This window comes from Cherax quadricarinatus, chromosome 48 (assembly GCF_038502225.1).
Source record: "Cherax quadricarinatus isolate ZL_2023a chromosome 48, ASM3850222v1, whole genome shotgun sequence".
Taxonomy (NCBI): Eukaryota; Metazoa; Arthropoda; class Malacostraca; order Decapoda; family Parastacidae; genus Cherax; species Cherax quadricarinatus.
This window is the reverse complement of record NC_091339.1, coordinates 17,152,508-17,167,337: the sequence shown is the minus strand read 5'-3', so window position 1 is coordinate 17,167,337 and position 14,830 is coordinate 17,152,508. Positions and strand designations below refer to the sequence as shown.

Here is a 14,830-nt window from a genome sequence, read left to right as displayed (position 1 = left end):
AGGGCACGTTGAGGCTCGATCATAGTAGAGGAGACTGCATTCCACTCTTAAGTAGTGGTTGTGGAATGCTAGGCAGTATGAACATCTGAGTATGAAACAGCTTAAGGTGTGTAGTGAGGGGGGGGTCTGCGGCAGGACAGTGTTGCGTCACGCGCAGTACCATCTCCCACACCACACTACTCACTCAACACTCAGCTTGTCTCCTCCTCACACAACATTACTGTGAATATATAAATATAATAATTAGACATGACATGAGTATATATAGTTAATATGGGCTGGAGGGATTAAGTTACTTTACTGAATTTGACATAGCAAGTAACAAAAGGTATTTGGGCATAAAATTACGTAAATTTAATGTAACTGATAATTATTAAGGACGAGACAGAGCGTCAGCAATTACATTACAATGACCACTTATGTGTTTTATACTAATAGAATAAGGTTGGATTCTGAGGGCCCACCTCATGATCCTAGCATTTTTACTTTTCATGGTATTTATATAAGTGAGTGGATTGTGGTCAGAAAAAACGTTAATTTTAAATGGGGAAGTGCCCAAATACACGTCAAAATGTTCCAAGGACACCACAAGAGCTAGAGCCTCTTTCTCAATAGTGGCATAATTTTTCTGGTGTCGTTTAAGCTTAGATGAATAGTAACATATAGGATGGAGAATATCAGTGGATGTTGACTGTTGGAGCAGCACAGCATCCACTGCATAGCCACTCGCATCTATATGTAAAAAGAAGGGAAGATTGAAATTAGGACTCTTCAACACAGGAGCAGAGGATAACAAACGTTTCAACCTTTTGAACGAGTCTGAACAATCTCTAGTCCAGGTGAACTGAACTTTGCTACTAGTAAGCTCAGTGAGCGGAGCTGCAATCTGAGAAAAGTTTGGACAGAACCTGCGATAATATCCTGCCATACCCAGGAATCTCTGTACTCCTTTCCTATCCTGTGGCACTGGAAATTCAGAAATTGCACGAACCTTAGCCTCAATAGGAGCAACCTCACCTTGGCCGATACAAAAGCCTAGATAGGTAATCTTGGCTTGACCAAAACTACATTTAGCTAAGTTAACAGTGAAGTTGTAGTGCGCCAGTCTCTCGAACAATGCTCTGAGACGCGTCAAGTGCTGTTCCCACTCGTCACTGTACACCACTAAGTCGTCAAGGTAGGCTTCTACTCCTTCTAAGTTGTGGGTCAACTCGTTCATTATACGTTGGAATGAAGAAGCCGCGTTACATAGGCCGAAGGGGGTGACGAGGTAGTTAAACAATCCATCTTGAACAGTAAAAGCAGATATTTCTTGAGCACGTTCAGTAAGCGGGACTTGATAATAGCCTCGTAAGAGATCTAAACGGCTGACAAACTGGGCTCCTGACACACGGTCAATAAGGTCGTCAATGCGAGGTAGAGGATAACCATCAGGCAAGGTGACAGAGTTCACTTTCCTGTAATCAGTGCACATCCTGAAACTACCGTCAGGTTTAGGCACTAAAATACAGGGAGATGCCCATGGACTTTTACTGCGTTCAATAAGTCCGTGAGATAACAGAAAATCAACCTCTTCTCTCAATGCTTTATGCTTTGTTGGACTCATTCTATATGGTGATTGCTTAATGGGTGATGCTCCCTGTACATGAACGTCATGTACACCCAGAGTACAACGTTTAGGAACATCACCGAATAATTCAGGGAAATGCAAAATCATGTTTTTAATGTCACCAGCTTTATCAATCCCAAGGTTACTAAGAAAATCGTCTAGTGATTGTAGAGTCACTGAATTTTCTAAACGAACCTCTATACCTCAATAGATGTCAGGTAGACTGACGTTTTCTTCCTCTGTCCTAGGAAGAATAGAAGTAGTAGGTAGAGGACTAGCGTAGTATGCCTTGAGCTGGTTAACATGGTACACATGATTAGATTACTTTTTCCCAGGCGTACGTACCAAATAATTTACGTCGCTAAGCTTTTTCACTACTTCCAGGGGACCATCATACCTGGCTTGTAGAGCATGACCTGGTACTAATTTCCTAGCCATCACCTTATCTCGTGCTTTAAAAGAACGAGAGACAGCATGCTTGTCATAATGTTGCTTCATTCTAGCTTGGGCTGAAACTAGGTTTTTCGAAGCTAGCTCTCTAGCGGCTGTCAAATGTTGCTGCATTAATGAAGGTGAAGTACTCAGTGATGGATTTGATTTTCCTGTCCACACGTCTTTTAACACTGCGAGAGGACCACGCACTTGATGTCCGAATATTAGTTCAAACGGACTAAACCCGAGACTTTCTTGCTCACTTTCTCTCATAGCGAACAGAAGAAAAGGTATACCCTCATCCCAGTCTCTAGAAAAATGTTCACAATAAGCTCTCATCATGGACTTCAGTGTCTGATGAAATCTCTCTAGAGCACCTTGTGACTGTGGATGATAACTGGTTGAAAGTATAGACTTTATTCCTAGGTGGGATAATGCTTCTCGAAAGATCTTAGAAGTGAAATTAGATCCCTGATCTGACTGTATCTCTCGTGGCAATCCAACCTGGGAGAAAAATTTCATCAGCGCTCTCACAATAGCACGAGCATTAATTTTTCTCATAGGAATAGCTTCGGGATAGCGTGTTGCAGCGTCCATAATAGTAAATAGGTATTGGTTTCCTAGTTTGGTTCTAGGCTAAGTAGATACAGGTGTAGCATACACTGTACTAGTATTAGGCTGTGTCATCCCACCAGCTACACTCTGTACTATAGTGTCAGTGAGGCGGGAAGGTGTGAGCGAGAACTGAGCTACACTAGGCTCAGACACGAGGCTCACTACTGCTCTAGTTGCTCTTTCTTCATCAAATAGAATCATACTTACTAATTGTGACACTAGACTTTCTGAATCTGAATCATAATCAGACATCTCTGTATGAGCAGGAAACAATATATCTTTAATTAATACTCTGACAGTTTCTGCGGTGTAATTCCTGTTATACGTCACACCGAGATATTTGGCTACTTGCCAACACGTCTGAAGTTTTAATGTACTTAACTCAGACAAAGTCAGAGTATCAATTAACTGTTTCACTTTGGCATACATCACGAAAATAATTGTACTACGAGAGAGTGATTATGGGAAACTATAATCCTAATAGGAATTTTAGTGTTAGTTGTCTTAGAGTTAGAACTCATAAACAGTATTTCCATCTCCTTGGATCAAGAGACTCAGTCAGGTACATACATCCACCTGGTATGTTGTACAAGACTAAACTCAAAGTCTTCAGATTAGGAAAGTACTCAAAGTGTTTGATCATAGAAGTACTAGTATGTCAAACTGGACAATTTCTCCAACACCTTGGATCAAAAGATCCCGGACAGGCCCCCATTTGTTACAAAAAACGCGATTCTAAAAGCTTAGAGATCTCCAGTGAATACTAGAAAGGACTGCCCTTCTAGCATCCAGCCTGTTACTGGGTTTTCGTAACAAGTAGTCAGTATCCTTGTCCAATTATCCATTAAAATTCAGTATGGTTCAATAGTGCTTTAGGATTACAACTGGTAGGCTACTAACTAGAGAAATTAAAATTTAATAAATTTATTAAGTATATAAGTTGTCTAGAGGTATATTATTAAAGTAAATTAAATCACATCAATCAAAATAAAATCAATCTCTCGAGTTCAATATTATTGTGCTGAAAGCACATATCACATTTATAATTCTTAAGTACCGTCAGGTACATTAACATTTAATAAGATATTACAAATATGTACATGTGTGTGTATGCGTGTAAGTGCTCTTAAGTAGTTAGCTATGTCTCAATACTCGAATAAGACTTAAACAAGTGACTGACAAAGTCCTCAAATAAACTAACTTCTTGACCGACTGGCAACCCGAACAGTCTGCTTGAACAACAAAGAATGCTAAGCCCAATAGCAATGCAATATGCGACTGCGACACAATCAGGATCAAGGAGATAATATAACGACACTAAGTAGGGACCATCAGCAGATCCTCCACCAAAGTTACAAAACTCCCATAATACTGAATCTTCGTTCAGCATAGGAAAACTCGACTGTGACAATGCACAGAAACCAGTACAAAATTAGGTCAGAAGCTATAGCTAAGGACCTGAGATGTTCAGAGTGTCTATGTGACACACAACCTCAGTACAACGTCGAAAATCACTAAGTCTTTACAATGTTCTGAGAACAAAGTTCTACAGAACTAACAAGAATAATGAGACAGACAATCTGCCCAACCACCAAGCGAGTCTCCAGCAGACTCAGACAGACAATGTCCAACCAGCAAGCGAGTCTCTAGCAGACTCAGACAGACAATGTCCAACCAGCAAGCGAGTCTCCAGCAGACTGTCAGACAGACAAGCTGTCCAACCAGCAAGCGAGTCTCCAGCAGACTCAGACAGACAAGCTGTCCAACCAGCAAGCGAGTCTCCAGCAGACTGAATACTTCACACGAGGTGAGGACACCCCCCCCCCCTCGATCACGTGATAGCTACGTGGACAACTGCAGCTCAGAAGCCGGCAGTATAACGAGCGACAAGCGATAATTACAGTAGTTTGACAATCAAGCCTAACTGAGCACATTTTATATACATCCTAACAACATAAGCTAAATAACAATATAAAAGTCAAATAATAATATAAAGTCATACATTTACGATTTAGCTATTATCGCAAATATAAGCAATATAAAATTAAATGAAAAGGTAATATACATTATATATACATAATAATCATTGTAACCCATTCAGGGGTTGCAACATGGAGTGAGTTAACAAGAGGAGGGTGAGAGTGGAGTGAGTTAACAAGAGAAGGGTAAGAGTGGAGTGAGTTAACAAGAGGAGGGTGAGAGTGGAGTGAGTTAACAAGAGAAGGGTAAGAGTGGAGTGAGTTAACGAGAGGAGGGTGAGAGTGGAGTGAGTTAACAAGAGGAGGGTGAGAGTGGAGTGAGTTAACAAGAGAAGGGTAAGAGTGGAGTGAGTTAACAAGAGAAGGGTGAGAGTGGAGTGAGCTAACAAGAGGAGACTGAGAGTGGAGTGAGTTAACAAAGAAGAGGGTGTGTTGTTGCAAGAGGAAAGAGTGCAACAAGTCCTGCAAAGTTGATGAATGGCTTCACTTTATTATTGTTGAAGGAACACGAGACACCACTCTCGTAGCCATACTGCAAAGATGTCATCACACACACACACACACACACACACACACACACACACACACACACACACACACACACACACACACACACACACACACACACAGAAAGAGATACGATAAAGCTCATGGAGCAGGGAGAGAGTGGACCTAGTAGTGACCAGTTAAGAGGAGGGGCCAGGAGCTGTGACTTAACTCCCGCAACCACAAATAGGTAAGCACAAACAGGTAAGCACACACACACACACACACACACATACACACACACACACACACACACACACACACACACACACACACACACACACACACACACACACACACACACACACAAACACACACAAAACCCCCCACACAACACAAAAGAATAACACCACCACAGTCATACACATGACCCTCAACAAGGATGTTTTCCGCTTTACAGCCGCAGAACACAAACTCTAACTCACCTTAACTCTAGAAAAAAATAAAAAAAATGATAGATTCTCAACTTTAAATTGCGAGCAAAACTGAAAATACTGGAATATATCAAATATACATTAAAGCCACGTAGTTTGCCTAAATTTAGTGCCAGTATGAAGTGTTCGGTATTTTATCTGGAAAATACTTTACTGGTTCGTAGGATTAAAAAAAAAATATTACAACAAATAATTTAGGAAAAAATAAAACGCTGTCGGAAATTAATAAAAATTTACTCGCAGCGTTTTAAAAGAAAACTTAAATTTTAGCTGCAGAATTTGGAATTTCCCCCCCCCCAAAAAAAAAGGGGGACTTTTTTAATTTTTGTCATAACATAAACAATTGTGTGTTCAGCTACATCCAGATTATATGAATCGCTAAACCCATGTGGGTAATTCCGGGTACGGAGTGGTGTATGCTTGACCCTCAGTTAGCTCTGTCCAGCTGGAGACACATGCTACAGACAGATGTGAGGTATATTAGACTTGCCGGATGTGTCTATAAGTAATTCTGGATACATTCGTCTTACTTTTTGTTTTTACAGTTGCTATTGATTTGTGTTCGTTCACCTACTCTTTTTCATTGCATGTTATTCTAATTTCTTAACTAATCTCTGGAGTGATACTGTGTCAAATACTTCCATGTAATCCAAGAAAACCAGTCCACCCAGAACTGTACTGAAGATTAAGGCACATGTGCAACAGTTGGGTATCTTAATTGATGAAACGTTTCGCCTACACAGTAGGTTTCTTCAGTCAAATACAAAGGTAGCAGTTGAAGTGAAATAAAGATGATGTAATCAGTCCATCAACCTTGGAGAAAACGTATTTGATGTGGCCGGTCCCTCAGGGTGGAGAAGAGTGCAGTTACATGGTCTGGAACGATATCGTTCCAGACTATGAAGATGAACTGTCATGGAACTCGGGCAGATTTGTAACACAGAATTTCGAACCCCAAAATCCGTGCTGATTTTCCATCAAGTACGTTTATCTCTCCAAGTGTCCCAATATTCTTTTGCCTTTCTGTCTTCTTAAGATCTTTTACCAGTGTGAATGTAACAGGTAATGGCCTGTAATTTAATGTCTTCTGTGTAGTCCCCTTTTTATATAGGGACTAAATTTACCTGTGTCCTTTTCTTTAACACTTATGCTGACTGGAGAGATTGATTGTAGATCTAAGTTACACAGTTGTTCTGCTTCTCTCAGTACCCATGGAGGTAAGTTATCTGGTCCCTTTTCTTTTGTAATATCAAGCTCATTTAGGAGTCTCATAATTTCGTTGTCAAGCTAATGTTTTCTAGTACGTGTTGATCTAATCTGACAAAACTGCATTCCGACAACTCTCCACTTTCTTCAGTTAAAACCTTTTTGAATCTTTTGCTAAGTTCTTCACGTATGTCTGTCATTTTCCGTCAGTTTGCCATCCTTCTTCCTTAGCCTTATTCACTTGATCCTTCACAGGTGTCGCTTCTCATATATGACTGCTTCTCAGTTTCTCTTCTTATTCGTACGTATTTTCTTGTGGCTCTCTGATTTGCTCTATATGTCTTCCCAGCCTTCTTGCTCCTTCCTTTGGCCTCTCTGCATTCCTGGTTTAGCTATGAATTTTCTCTGCTTTTTTTTCTTGTCTCTTTTCTTCATGAATGGTATAAATCTTTTCTGTGCCTGTTGGCACAGTATTTTCCCCTACTTTTCTTTCCAAATCCGCTTATCTGAGAAGGTTTCTCGTTCCATCATAGTCTTTCCGTCTGCAGTGTCCTTTTCTGTTAGTTTCTCCATTCCCTTTTCGTCCAGGTATTCAGAACTTAGTACTGTTTGACTGTTGGCAACTAGAGGTCCCCCATAAGTAATTTAAGCTATGTCATATTGATGTTGTGACAAACCCAGGTCGAGTCTTCCTGGCTCATCTCTATTCACTCTCGCTGTTTCCTTCACTGTTTCTATAGGTTTCGCTCTCCAAGTTTCTAGTCCCCTATGGAAGGCCCAGTTTTCCCATTCAGTCTCCTTGTGATTGAAATCCCTTAGAATTAAGGGTCTAGTTTTTGTCTACTTGGTCTTTTTGCCTCTGTCACCAACGTATGAACCCTTGTCCTGTTATTCTGTTCATACTTTTCCCCTGGCCTCATCTTGCCATTATTATATTTGTCTCTCCGGACATTGCAGTACCTGTTATATATTCACTGAAATCCCTGTTTACATGTTTCTTAAGTCCTCAAATCTCCAATGAATTCCTAACTATCAGTGATTCTTATCCTTCTTTATTTTAAATTTTTTCCCTTAATATTTACTAGCCCTCTGAATATATCACATTTGTCGTTATTCCTGAGAATTTTGTCCTCATTTCATTTTTCTCTCCTCTTTCTTTCGTGACTTCACATTTCTTGGTAACTCCATCTGAGTATCACCCTCTGTGTCTTTGCTTTCATTCTGGAGAAACTTAAAAAGGGTTCTGTTTCTCATGTCTCTTTTTCTACCTTTCCTTACTCCTCCTCCTTCTCCTTCTTCTCCTCTCCCTCCTCCTCCTCCTCCTTCATTCAATCTTCCGCGACACAGACTGCGTCATATCCGCTCAGATTTTAATTGACTCTCATTACTAGTCTCTTTGTTTCTACCCTCATAAACAGAATTCTTAAAAGTTTTATCTTTCCTACTACATATCTTTCTATCCTGAAAAACCACAGTTAAAAAAAAATTAAAAAAAACTTTTCTTCCATCAATTCTTTAATTTGCTTTTCCTCTTCCCTTCTCGCTTCCTTCTCTGGCTTTCCTGTTTCGTCATTGTTTTCCTTTCCATCTTTAATCCTCAGAGCCTTTTACCATTTTTACTGTCTTCTCCCTCCTGTCCTGTGTGTTGAAATGTGTTAGTTGCCACTTGTTAAAGGCAGTTGTCGCTAGAAACTCAGTTTTGTGTGGGTATTAATATATGTGTGTGTGTGTGTGTGTACTCACCTATTTGTGGTTCAAATTGTCGATTCACTGCTACCGGCCCCGCCTCTTCGCTGGTCGCTACTAGGTCCACTCTCTATCCCTGCTTCATGAGCTTTATCATACATCTTCTTAAAGCTATGTATGTTTCCTGCCTCCACTACATCACTCCCCACATGGTTCCACTTCCTGACAATATGTGTGTTTGTGTGTGTGTATGTGTGTGTGTGCATGCTTTTTGTGCTTGTGTACGTGTGTGTGCTCACTAAGAGTACACACACATTGTGTAACGTCAGTCATGTTAATAAACTCTTGACTCGCGTTTAGTACACAATTTTCATTCTTGATATCATGTCAACCGTTCAGTTGACATGATATCAGAGACACTGAGCTACCTTCCCTTCCTTACAAGGCTGATTTAGGTCAGACAGTGCCTGTCAGAACCTGGTATTAATGTGAGAACAAGGCGAGGTCAAACAAAATGTGGAGAGGATGAACCTGACGAGAGAAATGAGCAGGAGTTCCGACGTATGTATGTGAGGAGAGACGCCACACTGTCTCAGGCTATTCATAGCCTGGCACCTGCCATACTGTGTCTGGCACCTGCCAGACAGTGTCTGCCACCTGTCAGGAAGTGTCTGCCACCTGTCAGGCAGCGTCTGGCACCTGCCAGGCAGTGTCTGGCACCTGTCAGGCAGTTTCTGCCACCTGTCAGGCACTGTCTGCCACCTGTCAGGCAGTGTCTACCACCTGCCAGGCAGTTTCTGCCGCCTGTCAGTGTCTACCACCTGTCAGGCAGTATCTGCCACCTGTCAGGCAGTATCTGCCACCTGTCAGGCAGTGTCTGGCACCTGTCAGGCAGTTTCTGCCACCTGCCAGGCAGTTTCTGCCACCTGCCAGGCAGTTTCTGCCACCTGTCAGGCAGTTTCTGCCACCTGTCAGGCAGTATCTGCCACCTGTCAGGCAGTGTCTGTCACCTGTCAGGCAGTGTCTGTCACCTGTCAGGCAGTGTCTGTCACCTGTCAGGCAGTGTCTGTCACCTGTCAGGCAGTGTCTGTCACCTGTCAGGCAGTGTCTGCCACCTGTCAGGCAGTGTCTGCCACCTGTCAGGCAGTGTCTGCCACCTGTCAGGCAGTGTCTGCCACCTGTCAGGCAGTGTCTGCCACCTGTCAGGCAGTGTCTGCCACCTGTCAGGCAGTGTCTGCCACCTGTCAGGCAGTGTCTGTCACCTGTCAGGCAGTGTCTGTCACCTGTCAGGCAGTGTCTGCCACCTGTCAGGCAGTGTCTGTCACCTGCCAGACAGTGTCTGCCACCTGTCAGGCAGTGTCTACCACCTGTCAGGCAGTTTCTGCCACCTGTCAGGCAGTATCTGCCACCTGTCAGGCAGTGTCTGCCACCTGTCAGACAGTGTCTACTACCTGTCAGGCAGTATCTGCCACCTGTCAGGCAGTATCTGCCACCTGTCAGGCAGTATCTGCCACCTGTCAGGCAGTGTCTGCCACCTGTCAGGCAGTGTCTGCCACCTGTCAGGCAGTGTCTGCCACCTGTCAGGCAGTGTCTGCCACCTGTCAGGCAGTGTCTGGCACCTGTCAGGCAGTGTCTGGCACCTGTCAGGCAGTGTCTGGCACCTGTCAGGCAGTGTCTGTCATCTGTCAGGCAGTGTCTGGCACCTGTCAGGCAGTGTCTGGCACCTGTCAGGCAGTGTCTGGCACCTGTCAGGCAGTGTCTGCCACCTGTCAGGCAGTGTCTGTCACCTGTCAGGCAGTGTCTGGCACCTGTCAGGCAGTGTCTGGCACCTGTCAGGCAGTGTCTGGCACCTGTCAGGCAGTGTCTGGCACCTGTGTATTTTGAGTACACTTTTTGTTGCATCATGCCAACAGGGGAGGACTGAGACCTACGGGTGCAGAGCAAAACGTTGACAGTCAACCACCATTCCGTTCAGAGAAGGATGAAGGGAGGGTGTGAATGAGGTTTTAAGTGGTAGGTGCATGAGCATCCAGCAGGCGCGTGTAAGCAAGTGAGATCGAGAAGTGGAAACATGTAGCTTTACGGATTCCATGTGCTATTGGAGTGAGAGCAGATCGGAAAACAGGTAGCTGGACTTGAGTCCTGGAAGTGGTTCCTCTCTCTCTCTCTCCCTTATATATATATATATATATATCTCTCTCTCTCTCTCTCCCTTATATATATATATATATATATATATATATAGAGAGAGAGAGAGAGAGAGAGAATGTATGTGTGTTTCGACATTCTGACTGGCGGTATATCAAGTGTCAGGTCACAGTCATTACTGACCAAGGTATGGAACACACACTCTTAAGACACTCTCCAGCCACGCCACACACTGTAATGCTTATAACTTACAGAGGACACCAGCTGCGACCCAACTCTCATTGTCACGAGACGCATCCCACCCGAGACCAAGTCTAGCTCTTGTCCCCTTTTTTTTATCTATGATCTATGAAAACATAATAAGCCATTTTACAGTAACAAAAAAGTGCTGTCTTCCACACTGAGTGGCTGCCATTTATCAGTCTGTAGACATAATATATCTAGCAGTGAACCAGTCCATTTTGTGGGATTTTTCACGTATATGTCAACTCATTCTCCAACTGTTTTTATTGAGCGTGCGAGGGGATACCGACGCACGGATACCGGGGGGTATCCATACCCCTCGGGGTCTATTTGGTAATCCCCCTTATGAATGCTAGAAGGCAGTTGAACAGTCTTGGGGCCCTGACACATATTGTGCTATCTCTTAATGTTCTCACGGCAGCGCTGCTTTTACCTGGGGGGGGGGGAAGTATGTTGCACCGTCTGCCGAGTCTTTTGCTTTCATGGGGTATGGGAACCAAATAATGGGACTGTGGGAACTAAATAATGGGGGTATGGAAACAAGATAATGGGGGTATGGAAACCAAATAACGCTGGTATGGAAACTAAATAATAGAGGGTATAAGAACCAAATAATTGGGGTATGGGACTCGATCTCTGAACAATTTGTCGTTTTTCAACAAATATGATAAAATCATTGCAATTTTCTTTTAGCTGAACCGTTGCTGTCCATAAGTCAAGTAAAACCAATAACTTGGTTTTACTGATACCTAATAGAACTGGTAATGATGATTTCCACAGTCTGATGAATAGGGTATCAGTTCATATTTGGCAATCCATTGTGGGTCTGCAATCGTAAAATGCTTAGAAACTCCTAATATTAAGTTTTACTGACAGACGTAAGCCGACTGTTGCATTTCATTAAAAGAAACTAGATATGTATGAATAACGTTCAACGTAGTATGCTGTAAGATCGGACAGAAATCAACTGAACGGTCTTTCGGATTAAACTGAACGATCTAATTGCAAAAGTTACGTCTTTTATAGCTTGAGGCTGAGGTGCCACAAGTGCTACTCGGACAGACTACTAGCAAAAAAAAATAATAGCGACTCTCGCCTGGGATAAATATTGTGCATACAGTATATGGAGAATTCAGCGCAGGACGGGCTGGAGGCTCGATCCACAGTCTGCTATTCACGAGAGAGAGACACACACTAGCTTGGTTGATGAGGTTTAAAGCCAATCGACTACTTCAGGGTCATTAAGACTGCACATAACCAGGGAATAAAATACACTCTCAGCATATACAAAGACACTCTGAGAGAAATATACCCCTCGGTGTAAATCCCTTATTACACCAGAATCGATGCTTCCCTTCCAACTCTTAGTGAACCTCAGAGAACCCAACCCCTTGCTGTCAGAGGAAACTGACAGGAACAGCTAGTTAAACTTTTGCGGAAGCTAGGAAGACTCCGAACATGAAGACTGCCACAAATGAGTAAGAGGAATATACCGTGTTGTATAAGAAATATTCCTGGAGAGGGTTTTAGGGGTCAACGCCCCCGCGGCTCGGTCTGAGACGAGGCCTTGCAACACCCTGAGGTGTGTTCCTCTCAGCGTGTATATGCTGCGAGTTTACTCCTATTTTAGGGATTAAAGTATTCTTGTTTGGTGGCTAGAAGGTTACATGAGGCCTTTAATGACCCTTTGTGTAGTTGACCAGCTTTAAACCCCATTAACCGACCAACCTACAGTAGTGACCGGGCAACAAGTTGAGTGTGAAGACCCAATTCCGGATAAAAGTTTATTTTAAACGACCATAGGCTACTGACTGAGCTTTATTACGTGTATGTTTAGACAAATGAAGCTCTAAACTGGGCGAAACTTCGTGACAATAAAAGCAAGTGTGCACTTTTCTCCGTTTTTTGTTTAAAAGGACACATACAGCGAAAGGGAATCTCTGTTTACTCTAACGTTTTGCCTACACGAGAGGAAACGTTGTAGTAATTAAGATCTCCTTGCCCTGTGTATATCTTTCTAGTCACTCGTCTGCTGGCTATAATCATAACCATAAGTTTTAAAGGGGTGGACCGGTAAGTCAGCGAAAGGCCTCGGCTAGATGACCAGAAGCTCCAGCAGCGCGTCATCACATGACCAAGACCCGCGTCAGGAAACACTTGTCCTGTTTCCTGACGAACCTTACCTAACCTAACCTAACCTAATTTAACCTAACCTAATTTAACCTAACCTAATTTAACCTAACCTAACCTAACCTAACCTAACCTAACCTAACCTAACCTAACCTAACTTAACCTTACCTAACCTAACTTAACCTTACTTAACCTAACACGTCTACTTCATCGTACTTCAGCTCCCTTACAAATTTTCGACATCTCTCCCCTCTAGCGAGTCACTGCAGTACGTGTTTTGTACCAGAAACCCAGAATGGAATAATTTCAACCCATATGAACTGTATTCAGCAATTAACCCATATGCAACAAGCAATAGAATGGGAATGGGTTAAAGTATACCTTAGGGATGGGGTATACTATTAGCTGACGCAGTTAACAGCTCTTTGCCTGTAAACTCATCTCCGTTAAAAAATAGATTTGTACTCAATCAGTGGAACATTTTATTGGGTCATGAGACCTACTGTAGACTAATTGCTGGTTTTTTGGTCTACCCTATCAGAGAAAAACCGGTTCTTGAAGGCAGTAGAACGTGTCCAATCTAGTTATCTTGGGTTATTTGTTAACACTGATGACTGATAATGAAATGGTGACCGGATAACGTAATGATGATTGGTAACGTAATTATGATTGATAACGTAATGATTGATAACGTAATGATTGATAACGTAATGATTGATAACGTAATAATTGATAACGTAATGATTGATAACATAATGATGACTGATAACATAATAAGTAATAACTTCACAGTATAAACTGTGGTGGATATTTCGTGGCAGGAAATATTCTGAATGGGTCTAAATATTGTACTGCCGATAATAACGTAGAAACGGCACACGTTTCTGAAAAATCTTTATCAGAGGCAACTTTTCGCTTCGTGTAAAGCCTTATCAAGTCTTGAACTGAAATTCCACATAAATACCAACGAGGCGGAGTTAATGGCACCGAGATGCCGTGGACACCATTAACAAAAATATTTATGGATATGGATATTGTCTATTGCTTTCGAGACGCACCTCGTGATGTTATATTAAAAAAAAAATCTTGGTGGACAGAAAAGTCAGCGAAAGATGTAAGCCCTATCATCCCAGAAAACGAAAAATTGTTCCACTGACTAAAGTCATCGTTTGACTAAAGCTCCGGTGAGGAGAAATTTCCTCTGAAGAATACAGATCCTGACCTCATTTCTCTTCTTCATCAAGTCAGCTGACTTGATCAAGCCCACTGCGTGGGCGACACTTTTTTTCCCTTGGTTAATAAAAACATTCACTGCATCTGAATGCCATTTTACTCGGCAAACTATCTGGTTTACAGGATGGGTTTATAAGCCGGAACTCCCTTCAGCTGATCCGAGAAGTGTCTGGCTTCGTGTTTTGTGAGAGACTCCATAAAACTGGCTTTCACTGCCTACTTTTTGGAATAGATTTTTTTTTTTTGTATGTCGTCATTACACGGGTTTTTCTCACAATTAAAGTCACTTCAAAATCCCCCCTTCACACCTCAGATAACGAGCGTATTGTTTCAGACGTCCGTAACCTAGCCTCAGCATCCTCACCTCAGCATGAGGACGTTTCTCTCAAACCATTCCTTGGAAGATTATTATAAGTATTAATGTTACTGTGTACAAGTGAAGCACTAAACCCGTGAGGGAATTTCAGCGAAAGCATTGCTGAAGGCTCAATCCTCCGTTTCGCCCTTCGATGGACGCTGTAATCAAATTCCGTGAATACTTAATTGGTCATAAGTTAACACAAAGTCTT

The 14,830-nt window shown here is 42.4% G+C and overlaps 1 protein-coding gene across 6 annotated transcripts in view; it reads right to left on the bottom strand.

Annotated features, from left to right (window-relative positions):
* Positions 1-14,830, bottom strand: part of LOC128696022 (sodium-dependent neutral amino acid transporter B(0)AT3) — a 152,709-nt gene that overhangs the window by 137,439 nt on the left and 440 nt on the right. The window lies entirely within an intron of this gene.